Source organism: Pipistrellus kuhlii, unplaced genomic scaffold (assembly GCF_014108245.1).
Source record: "Pipistrellus kuhlii isolate mPipKuh1 unplaced genomic scaffold, mPipKuh1.p scaffold_m20_p_14, whole genome shotgun sequence".
In the NCBI taxonomy this organism is placed as follows: Eukaryota; Metazoa; Chordata; class Mammalia; order Chiroptera; family Vespertilionidae; genus Pipistrellus; species Pipistrellus kuhlii.
In genome coordinates this window covers 35767946-35780106 of record NW_023425449.1, presented here as the reverse complement: position 1 = coordinate 35780106, position 12161 = coordinate 35767946, and the positions used below count along the sequence as shown (strand labels likewise).

Sequence of the window (12161 nt, the reverse complement as noted above, 5' to 3'; positions counted from 1 at the left end):
GGAGCTGTCTTCTTAGCAGAGACAGACCCTAGCGATCACAAAGAGAGACAAAACTGGAAAATGAAAGGAGCATACTGATTCAGTTAAAGACTGGGGTTCGAATCCCACTACTACCACCTACCACTAGCTGAGTGACTTAGGGAAAGTCATTTAACTTTTCTAAACCTATTTCCTAATCTTCCTAATGGCATGACCTAGGATTAGTAGGTATTAATAATACAAGATGGCAGCCCTTGTTAGGTAGCTCAGTTACACCAAAGTTTCAGGTTCAATCCCCGGCCAGGGAACATACAAGTATCAACCAATGATTGCATAAATAAGTGGAACAATGATGTTTTGTTCTCTCTTCTTTATCTCTCTCTCTCTCTCTCTCTCTCTCTCTCTCTCTCTCCCTCCCTCTCTCCCTCTCTCTTCCTCTCTCTCTCTTTCTCTCTCTCAAATCAATCAATAAAAAATAATAATACAAAATGGCTATAATAATCAAATGAGATAAAGACTATGCAAGTATTAAAAATTATGGTTGTTAATACATTTCCCCACCGTCATATTAATAAAAATTTTTTAAAAAGATGTTTAAAGTCCTAACATAGTTGTTATCAGACAATTTAGGAAGATCTTGGTTATCATCTACCTGTTTAAATCATTCCTATCTCAATTCTATGTCTATTGAAAATATACAGTTTTAATAAATAAATATTGATTCAGAAATAGTGATATTTCTTACCATGGTAACATCTTGCTCTCTAGTGTCCTGAACTTAGTAGCATGTTGACATCTGAAATGTTTCTGATGTGGAAAGAGATATTTCTTCCCTGCTAGTTATACATGATAGATAGCTGTGTATGTTTTTATCAAATACAAGGTGTGTGAGACCCTAACTGTCCCTCAACCTGAAGCATCATTCTGTTATCAAACGAGATGCCTGGCATGGCATAGCCTGATAAAGCCCCAAAGCATCTGTAGTTGTATATGCTTATACATGCCAGGGCAATAAATCACTGAGTATATATACATATTAATTCAAAAGCAGTCTATCTGGTTAATATCCCTCGAGTTATACTACCATTCGTCCAGGCCAAGCCGCTTCAGCTTAAATTTATCATATATGTCATAAGTCCCAACAACTAAGGTTTTTTATGATCGAGCTCATTGGCTTCCTCCTCAACTTTTTAAAAAATATCCATAACCCTCTATCTTTGGCCTGTAATCCTGGTACAGTCTGAGTCCATTATGAAGATTTATTGACTACTCTGCTTTGAAAACTAATGTAGGACCAGAAAGGCAAGACAATTTCCACACAATGTTGATTGTATAAAATAAGATAGCATGGGGGAGAAGAAAGCTCCAAACCTGTTTATTCATTATTGGCTAATAAAATGTTAATAATGGATTTTCTGAAATGAACCCAACTGTCAGGTGCCAGATCAGCTCTGTTGTTGATACACTGTGTAGGCAGCCAGTTCTGCCAAGTCCTCTGTTATCTTTGGCACCAGGTGAGGTATTATTACATTGATAGACTGGATGTAAGCTAGAAATAGAAAGCAAATACACCCATTGGATAATTGCATCAAAATGAATCATGTTCTTCAAACATCTAATTAGATAGATAGCTTGTAAGAACACATTAACCAAAATAAGTCTCAGTGCGTATGCGAAGATAATAGCTGTGGCTGGCTCTGTCTATCCACACAATTGCCATGACAGACCACAACCTTAGTTACTTTATTAGAGTCCAAGAAACCTCCTTATGCTCAACTATGATTAGAGAGTTACACTCAAAATGGATGAGTGCAGGACACTTCCCAAACTCCAGTGGAAACAAACAAACAAAAATTCCTAGGAATTGTATTTCTTAAGAGCCTGACAAAAATCCAACAGTGATATATGTATCTTTTACAGATGCTTTAAGAGGTAAAAAAACAAACAAACAAAAACAAAAACAAAAAAAAACATATATTCTTTACCCATTACTTCCATAGGAAAAGGTACAATCTCTTCTGATTATTGACTGTTTAAGATGCTTGTGGCAAAAGTAGATGAATGAATAAATGAATTAAGGAAGTAATTTTTACTTAAGTAATTTTTAAATATAGCTATCAGAGTCTAATGGTTGCTTTTCTAATATTTTATCAGTGGAATCACTAGAATGTATAAGAAATGGAGTGTAAGTTGAAAACTTGCAGCAAAAGAATATATTTCAGAGGAGCAGACTCTCTGTGCCAGTATGGAATGGCCTGAGTAGAGTATTTTGAATGTGGGTGTGGTATTTGGCACAGAAATCTCCATTCTTATTCCGACCCCAATGTTTGGACCAAGATGTAACTGCTTAGAAGCATGCTAGGTGAACATGTCTTTCAAAGCATAGCCCACCTCCTTCAGAAGCTGGGATGACTTTCCTCTCAGTGTACCTCAAAGCTCAATTCAAAGCTTGATTCTTCGATCCTAAGATTAAGTTAGAAAAAAAATCAAATAGAGATCCTTTAGCCTAAATGACCTATTTTACCTCTCTACCACTTGAATTTTCTAGAAAATAGTTCATACTATAATACTTCCCAGTCCTTCTAGAAAAGCAAAAAGGACAAAGGGAACTCATGAAGCTCACACTTGACTTCAGCCATCCTGGTCTATCACAGCCATCCTGTCATTTTCACTGAATGGTGAATATTCATATTTTCCCCCTTTCTTATTTATATTAGGCCAGGCAGATAAGGAAGACCAGCCTACATTGCCAACCTAGACAGAGAAGTCCTAATTCCCTTTAAACAGGCAGTATATCTTGACTTCGTGAGATATTGGAAACCAGGATAGAGAAAAAGATAGGACTGAGAATTAATGTTTTAAATATATATATTACTTTTCTTGTCTCTCCCCACCCTTGAGTTTACATTCACTTTCTTTAAGGTATATTTTTGCTTAAATACCCCAATAGTTTCCTTCATTTCCACTGTCACATATCAAAAATGCTACTTTAGGATAATTGAGAGATACTTTGTGGGGAAGCTCCTGTTTTCATAAATAATGTGGACAATAGATAATATTATTTGAGAACTATTTCCCTGGCACTGTACAACACTTTTTTTAAGCTTTATTATTATATACTATTAATTGACATATAGTAATGTGTAATTTTAAGGTATGCACATGATGAACTGATATATGTGTATATTGTGAGGTGATGACCACAGCAATAAGGTTAGTTAACACATCCATCTCCTCACATAGTTATCATTTGTGTGTGTGTGTGTGTGTGTGTGTGTGTGTGTGTGTTGAGAACTTAAGATTTACTCTCATCAACTTTGAAGGACACAATACAGTATTGTTAATTATAGTCACCATGCTGTATATTATTCATCTTATAACTGAAATTTTACCATTTGACCTTCTTCACCCAATTCTCTCACCTTTAACCCCATTTCTGGCAACCAGTAATCTGCTTTCTGTTTCTGACTGGAATTTTTTATAAGTGAGATCATGTAGTATTTGCCTTTCTCTGTCTAACATATTTCCTATAGTATAATACCTTCCAGTTTCATCCCATGTTGTTGCAGATGGCCAGATTTCCCTATTTAATTGCTGAATAATATTAGATGATAGATGAAATAGATAGGTAGGTAGATGATAGATAGATAGATAGATAGATAGATAGATAGATAGATAGATAGATAATCTTGGCTATTGTAAATAATGCTGCAGTGAACATGAGGGTGCAGATATTTCTTCAAGATAATGATTTTATTTACTTTGGATATTTATCTAGAAATGGGATTGTCAGATGATACGATTGTTCTGTTTTGAATTTTTTGAGGAGCTTCCATACTGTTTTCTAAAGTGGCCACAACAATTTACAGCCCCACCACAGTGCATGAGGGTTCCCTTTTCTCTAAACCCTTGCCAGCTCTTGTTATTTGTTGATTTATTGACAGCAATGCTGCCAGATGTGAGGTGGTATCTCATTGTGGTTTTAGTTTGCATTTCTATGATGATTAGTGATATTGAGCATCTTTTCACCTGTCTATTGACCATATGAATGTCCTCTTAGGAGAAATGTCTATTCAGGTCCTCAGCCCATTTCTTAATTGGATTGGATTTTTTTCTGGTGTTGAGTCACATAAGTTCTTTATATATTTTGGACATTAAACCCTTATCACATATATATTATTTTTTAGTATTTTCTCCTGTTCAGTGGTCTTTTTGTTTTGTTAATGGTTTCCTTTATTGTGCAATTTTTTTTAAGTTTGATGTAGTCCATTTGTTTTGTTTTCCCTTGGCTGAGAAGACATACTCAAAAGGATATTGCTAAAAGTTATGTCAAAAAATTTACTGCCTATGTTTTCTTCTAAGAGTTTTATGGTTTCAGGTCTTACATTTAAGTCTTTAATCCATGTATATGGTGTAAAAGAGTGGTCAAACTTTATGTATATATATATATTCATTTTTCCCAACATCACTTATTGAGGAGACTGTCTTTATTCCATTGTATATTCTTACATCCTTTCTCATACATTGGTTGACCATACAAGCAAGAATATACAAAGTAAACTCAACATGGATTATATTTCTGGCTCTCTATCTTCTATACCATTGAGCTACAAAACTGTTGTTATTATTGTAGTATAAAGCTTTTGTAGCTCAATGGTATAGAGAGCATAATACCACTTTGTTCTTTATCAAAATGCCTTTGGCCCCACATTCTTCTCACACTGAACCTCTTTAGAAGGATTATTCTGAATTCAGCCAGTTCTGAAGCTCTAGTTCTTTAAGGTCGGCTATGGGAGCCTTATAATTTTCTCTAGTGGTGTCATGTTAACATGATTCTTTATGATATCTGCACATTTGAGTAAGCAATCCCCTATTCCTGACTTTACAGGTTTGCTATGGTAAGGAAAGACCACCAGACAGCTCAACCTGGATTACTGTATGGATCTGCTGATAGCATCCAAAGGTAGGCGGATCTTCTCATTAGTATCTCTGGATGGGTGATGCCACAGCTCTGGGGTATACAACAGTACTATTGTCTGGGCCCATGTCCAGGCTGGGTCACTGGGCAGGCTCTCTGATGGGTCAAGGTGCTGTCTGTGCTCTACAGTCAGGTAAGTCCTCTAGCCGGACTCTGTATCACCTATGGTTGCAGATTGTGTTCCCTGGCAGGATTGGTGTCACTGGTTGGTCCCTGCCATTGGGCGGGGCTGTAAGCTGGACTCTGTAATTGCTCCAGATCAAGTGGGAGCTCTGGCTGAGCTCCCCAAATGTACAGTGCCTCTGGCCGGACTCTATGTTCAGGCGGGGCCCAGGCTGGGCTTTGCAATCTGGTAGGTTGCTATCATGCTCTGCTGTTGGGCAAGGTCACTGGCTAGGCTCTCTGATCAGGTAGGGCCTCCAGCTGTGTCCCAAAGTTGGATGGGACGGGAAACTGTGCTCCAAAATCAGGTGGGGTCACGGTCTAGGCTCCCTGGTCAGCTGGAACTGCAAGCTAAGCTCCGTGATAATGTGGCCTCCTTGCCTGGTAAGGACTTGGGCTGTATTCAGCAATTGAGCAGGGTTTGCCTCCACTATCAACTGGTATGATAAGCTGGGCTCTGGGGTGCCCATAATTACTGTTTAGGCTCCCTAGTTATGCAAGGCAGGAGAGTAAGCTTACAATTGGACAGCGTTGGTGGCATGGCTCCCTGCCCTAGCAGAGATGTAAGGAAGATGGGCTCCACAACTGCCCAGGTTCTCAGGCCAGGCTTCCTGGCCAGGCAGGGCGTGGGGTTATGTCCCAAAGTTGGGCAAGCCTGAATATTTGAACTCCACAGCTGATACAGCCCATTGACCCAAGACCCAAACCAGGCAGGACTGCCAACCATGCTCCCTGGGCAGGCAGGCCACCTACTCGGCTCTACATCTGGGCAGAGCTGCTGGCAGGTAGCTCTTCTTGGACGCTCCTGCAAGTGGAATGTGGTTCACCAAGATGTGAGTGCTGGTCGCTGTGAACCCTGTCCCCTTCTCGGTCTCTATGGTATCTGGTCCCCAGCGCTTGAGCCTCGCAGATTCCCTCAGAAATCCCCATGAGGCAAAAACTGAGTGGGCCTCCCAGGAAGCATCCCACAGTGCTGGGGTCACTGGATGTCCACTTCGGGCTCTCTCCCTCTGGAGAAACCGTGGGGCCAGGGAGGAAGAGGGAGAGGGGCTAGCAAGACTCCCATTGCAGGGCACTAGCCCGGAGGAGGGGCCATGTGGTCCAGGTGAAATTGCTCCGAATGCAGTCCTTCTCAGTCTCTGTATTGTAGGGGGGATGAGGGGGGGAGTGTTTCAATGTTGCCCCGTTATTATATTCTCACAGTGGTATCTTGTCTGTGCATAGCTGTTAGTTTGTCTTCTCGGGGTAGGGGAGTGGACTGAATTGGAAACAAACTATGTTACCATCTTGATGACATCATCTTCCTATAATATTTTTTTAATACACACCTTATTTACTAATCACAACAACTCTATGAAGTTTGTTGTTATTTTCACCATTTTACAAAACAAAAAAGGAGGCTTTTGAATGGTTCATGAGACAGAATAATATAAGCCAGTTCCATCTAACCCAAAGCCCATTAGGTTTCTAATATGACTGTGTTCTTGCTGCTCCAACTAACAATGAAACTTGAGGATACAATGAAAGACAGCTTCTGTGCATAATATAAACCTTAATATGTGTTGACTGCTGACTTAGGTGATATTAAAAACTCATATTACCAAAAAAGAGAGAACAAGCAGAAAGAGTGAAATACACTAATATCCAATCAGGGAATTTCATGTGCATTCTTAGTTGATTGGAGAGATGGCTTCTGGTTATCATCCTTAAGGTAACAGTTTAATGTATGGTCCAGGACAAAAATCACAGCAGTCTGCACTAAGCAGTGAAGCCATTCACACTTCTTGGCTCTGTTAACCCTCAAAAAATCTTTTCTAAATTTTTGAGGATCCTTTAAGCTCTTTGAGTGAAAACGCAATTATGAAAAGCAGAAATTCTAGGATCATCTGATCATTCACTATAATAATTTATTCATGGAATACTATTGATTACTTTTAAATAGTGTGGTGTTTTGGTCAGTTTATTTATGAAAATGTGTGGTTAGTATGAGAAGGGATTAACTTGCAAAGTCTGAGAATGGGATTCAAGGAGACATTAGACAACAGTCTAAAAAGTGACGGGGGCTTGAACTCGGACAGTGAAAATGGGAGATGATCTAGATTTCATAGATTTTTAGACTTATCCATAGGTGTTGAAAGAGAAAGAATCAATATGACTAAGTTTCTGGACTTTAAGGAAAGTCGATGGACATGTTCAGATTAATGAAGTTTGCCTCACAGAAATAATGAGCAGAATGCATAGCTAGACACCTACAACCTTTGTGTGTTGTCTTAATAAGATCATTTTGACCTGTACCCAGTATTTATGGACAGGCCTACAGACTCCCTGGAACCAAGTTTAGAAATAAAATCTAGTTCCTCTCCCCAAAAACAAAATAACCTAGGACTGGAATAGTATCAGGTACCTCCTGTTACTTTCCACTGATAGAACTGGTTCTTTTGGGGACTGGTAAAACATATGAATTCCATCTCATGATTCAGGCTTATATCATGGTTAAGTTGGCTTATCCACATTCTCTAATTCACAACTACACAAGGTTATTGCAGAATCAGTAATGTGATGTGTGCTGTTTAGTTGTCATTCTTTTACATCTACTACACCATGTGACCCTAAATGAATGAATGATTTAAAGAGCAACTTAAGTATATATCTAAGCTGACTGATACCAATTCAACCTAACAATGTCTCCTAGTGAGAAACAGCATCCAAAATTCAACCTGAATTTAGATGTAATTGTTCAGCTCATTGTATAATTTCAGGTCACCTGACTTTACTTTTTAGAATCTCTCAGCTTTTGTAAGCTGTTGCTATGGAAACTTTTTCTATCAAATTATAGTTTTAATTTTCCTCTCCAATGAAGAAAAGACAACATAGATATTTGTGAGCAGAGTCACACACATAATAGTAGTTTCACTGTTGAAATCTGTGACCACTGGCAAGAAAAGATATCCAACTAGACCTTAATGTAGCCTCAGAACAAACACCTCTCAGCAGAAGGGGAAATGGCTGCATTTTAAGCAAAGCCTGACTCTGGTTCAGCAAAAAGGAAGAATTAGCTCACCCACTCAGTGGAAGCCATTTTTCCAATATGACGGGAGTTAAGCATAACCCTTGCCAGCTGGAAAAAAAAAACAAAAACATAACCAATACATAGTGTCATTTCAATTGTTCTGGGAAGATCCTTCTGCCCAAGAATAAACTTTACCCCTTGCTTAGCAATGTCTCTAAGAGTATGAAGTTTCTTATAACTAAAGACAGTGTTATAAATGTATATAACTTCATAAAAGATGACTTCTAAAAATTCATGTCAATGCACAGATGGTTTAATCAGCACTCTTTCTAGAGAATAAGCTTCAATACGGAGGAAAAAAGAAATGCTTTCCTATCTAAAGGGCACTGTCACTTCAGAACTCAGCTAGAAGTCTAGAGTCTGTGTAAAGCCTTCTTCTGAAGAACTATGGTGCAAATGTCTACCCCCATCCTATATTTCCTGTTGTTATTGTGTGTTTATTTGTCTCCTCTATAAGATAGAAACTCTGAGTGTTTGATGGGATACAATCTATAATAATAAAAATGTAATATGCTAATTAGACCGGACGTCATTCCAGACAAGCCAGGAATGGCTTGGAAGATAAGCCCGGTCCCACGTGCCTGCCAGTGCCGGAGAGGGAAGCCTGGGTCCCGGGGGCCTTTCTTCATTGTAAATAAAGAAAGAACTGGACAGTTTATGACACATCTGTTTGCAAACATTGCACAAATGGCAGTGCAGAATTTTGATCACTGAGAGAAGGGAAACAAAGGGAGAGAGCCCTAAAATGTATGTCCCTGATTTTCTGCCTGGAGAAACTTTCTGGATCATACATAGTATTATATGTGGAAGGGATTTCTAAACAGCACGGTGGTCTCACTGAGTTGGAGAAATAGATCGAGGATCAGGGAGGCTGATGTGGCTGGACTTTGTGGACCAGTGTATCAGAGAGAAGGGCATTGCCCAGATAAAGAGCCCCAAATATCTGCACGGGAGTTTCACTGAGTCTTTAGCTGCATACTGTGCCCTGCATACTTACAATGAGATTTCAAGTGGTTGGTCAAAGAATAATTACTGATAACAGAACAAACTACTAGGAAGCTGTAGGCTAAAAAAGTTCCAGCGCTAACAGGGAATTGAGAGATGGCAGAGTTCTGATCCCACACAGTAATGAGGCCTTTTTGAACATCTGGTATGGTTAATGGAGACCCCAGAAGAGCCATGCCTTAATATTAAGGCTAAATAGCCCTAGATTAAAGGCCACCATAAGTCCATACCAACAGAGCTTACATTCAAGTCTTGAAAGCTGATCTGCAGGCAATTTAACTGTCTTCCAAGTAAAGCTGCTCTTTAAAAGAAGAACAAAAAATTTAGATACTTAGCAACTACTGGGAAGAAGCAGGAAAGTGGGAATCAAAATCAGGAAATATAAATAGACTAAAAAAAACAATAATGATTGAAAGCAGACAAGAATTTTAGACAGCTATTATAAATATGTTGAGGAACTTAAAGGAAAGCATTAACATAATGAGATAAATAGAAGATATAGAAAAGAGCAAAATGTACCCTGGTTGGTTTGTCCCAGTGGATAGAGCATCAGCCCATGGACTAAAGTAGGGGTGTCAAACTCAATCAGAGAAGGGCCAAAATCTAAAATCCAGCCTAAATCGCGGGCCGAATGGTTTACTGAACAGTCATAAACTGTCCTTGTGATGGAAACGCAGCGGAGTGCAGTGATGACAGCGCGGTGCGGGCCACATTGCAAGGCCTGGCGGGACGGATTTGGCCTGCGGGCCTTGTGTTTGACACATGTGGACTAAAGGGTCCTGGATTTGATTCCAGTCAAAGGCATATGCCTGAGTTGTGGCTTGATCCCCAGTGGGAAGCATTCAGGAAGAAGCCAATCAATGATTCTCTTCCATCATTGATGCTTCTATCTCTCTTTCCCTCTCCCTTTCTCTCTGAAATAAATTAAATATATATATATATATATATATATATATATATATATATATAATAAAATAAAATAGAAAGAGCAAAGTGGAACTTCTAGAAATAAAAGATCCTATGATAAAAGGCTAATATGCAAATCAACCAAACGGCAGAACAACTGGTCACTATGACGTGCACTGACCACCAGGGGACAGACGCTCAATGCAGGAGCTGCCTCCTACTGGTCAGTGTGCTCCCACAGGGGAGCACTGCTCAGCCAGAAGCCCTGGTGAGCACAGTGGCAATGGGGAGCCTCTCCTGCCTCCATGGCAGCACTAACGATGTTTGACTAATGGCGTAGGCCCTAAGCCGTCAGTTGGACATCTCCTGAAGACTCCTGGTCTGCAAAAGGGCGCAGGCCAGGCTGAGGGACCCCCGCCCTCAGTGCACAAATTTCATGCACTGGGCCTCTAGTTCTTTATATTTCCCACAGCCCTAGCTCAGTGTCTCATAGAACTAGTTAATGTCCAATAATAATCACTAACATGTATGGAGCTTTAACTGTCTTTCCAGCAGAGGGCTAGCTCTGTGGTCTCACTTAGGTATCATTATCAGTAATGATCTCATGAAGTAGGACTATTTTTGCTTTCACTTTAAGATGCTGACACTTAGGACTGGGGTGTAACTTGTTCAGGTTACACAGCCAGCAAATGGCACAACCATAATTCAAGCCCAGATACTCTGAGTCCAAAATCCACATGTGTGAGCACCACCCCTCACTGCCTCCATGACCACTTGTTAAACCAGAGGAAAAAGCACAAGGGCGCTGAGTTCTTACTGTCACAGAGGGTGCAGAAAGGCAGTGGATGGTGATGAAAACCGGATCATTTCACACCAAAGTTCTGTTAGGAGTTGGCCCTGCCCAGGGGCACAGACCCAAGGACTTCCCTCTGCCCTGTAAGGGCTTCTTTTGTGTGTAGAATGAGAAGAGGGAGGCCATCACATCCTGTGTTGTTGAGAAAGAAACGTGAACACAGCGCCTCCAAATGAGCAGTTTCTAAAAGAAGGAGGAAAAATGACCCCAGAAGGAACACACGGTCCAGGTCCTGTTTATGAACATATACCTAATAAATGACTTTTTTTTTTTTTTGAACCACAACACATACATTTTCTCACACACATAGTTGATGCCCTGCCTATTCACAGACAGAGTCTGGAATACAATGTGACTATTCAGTGAGTGAGACAAATCCCCAGCGACTCCTCAGGCTCAGAAGAGGAATTGGGAGGCGAGAGGAATGCCCCTAGAAAGCCTGTTGGATTGCTGTATATGGATCATTTGTTAACATACTCATTTGTGGAGGCCAAACATCAGGGAGCCCTTCCTGATGTTACCTGAAGGGATCCCGGATCCACAGGTACAATACAGCTGCTGGGAACTACATAGCAATATAACTGAGACGGTAGTGTCAATGTTATATAACTTGATTCGGGAAGAAAGATTATTCCCACCAAGCCTCAGTTAAGATTGAGAAACGCTTGGGAAATCTAATGAAAAGCCCTCCACCTTTGTCCTTATCCTGCGTTTTTACTCTCCTCCCATCTCCTGGTACAAAATCTAACCTCCACGACACCAGAGTCCTTTTCTAGACTCCCCTGGTGAACCACAGTCTCCTGTGGTCAAGTCCCCATTGTCTGATGGCTGTTTCTAGTCTGAACCAAATGATGGCAAATTAGGTAATCGGTTTCCATCACCAAACATAACAAACAAAAGGTTGGGGATTTTCCCAGCTGCCCTCAAGCTTACTCTTCCCTCTTCTTATTGGGCCTTCATGTTTTGCATTATTGATAGGAAAATTATTCAACAGGAGAAAAGCTTATTTAATAGGACATGGAGGGGCCAATTCTTGGTTTTTGCCTCCAGAGTAATGAGCAAATCTGAACCGTGGCCTAAATGGAGTCTGACCAAAGCCAAGCCCCGGGGGGTGAACAACTTATCAGAAAGGGAGGAGTGGTTGCTCAAAATTAATGTCTCGTTGGAGAGCATCAACACCAAAACAATTAGAGATAAGGAGAGAGAAA

At 40.2% G+C, this 12161-nt stretch overlaps 1 long non-coding RNA gene across 1 annotated transcript; it reads right to left on the bottom strand.

The window, feature by feature from the left end:
• Positions 1–257: 257 nt before the first annotated feature.
• LOC123652343 lies at positions 258–9752 on the bottom strand. The gene is made up of 3 exons (XR_006741613.1): positions 9714–9752; positions 9425–9495; positions 258–376 (listed from the first exon to the last, which is right to left on the bottom strand). It is a non-coding gene; the product is annotated as an uncharacterized LOC123652343 (long non-coding RNA).
• Positions 9753–12161: the final 2409 nt, after the last annotated feature.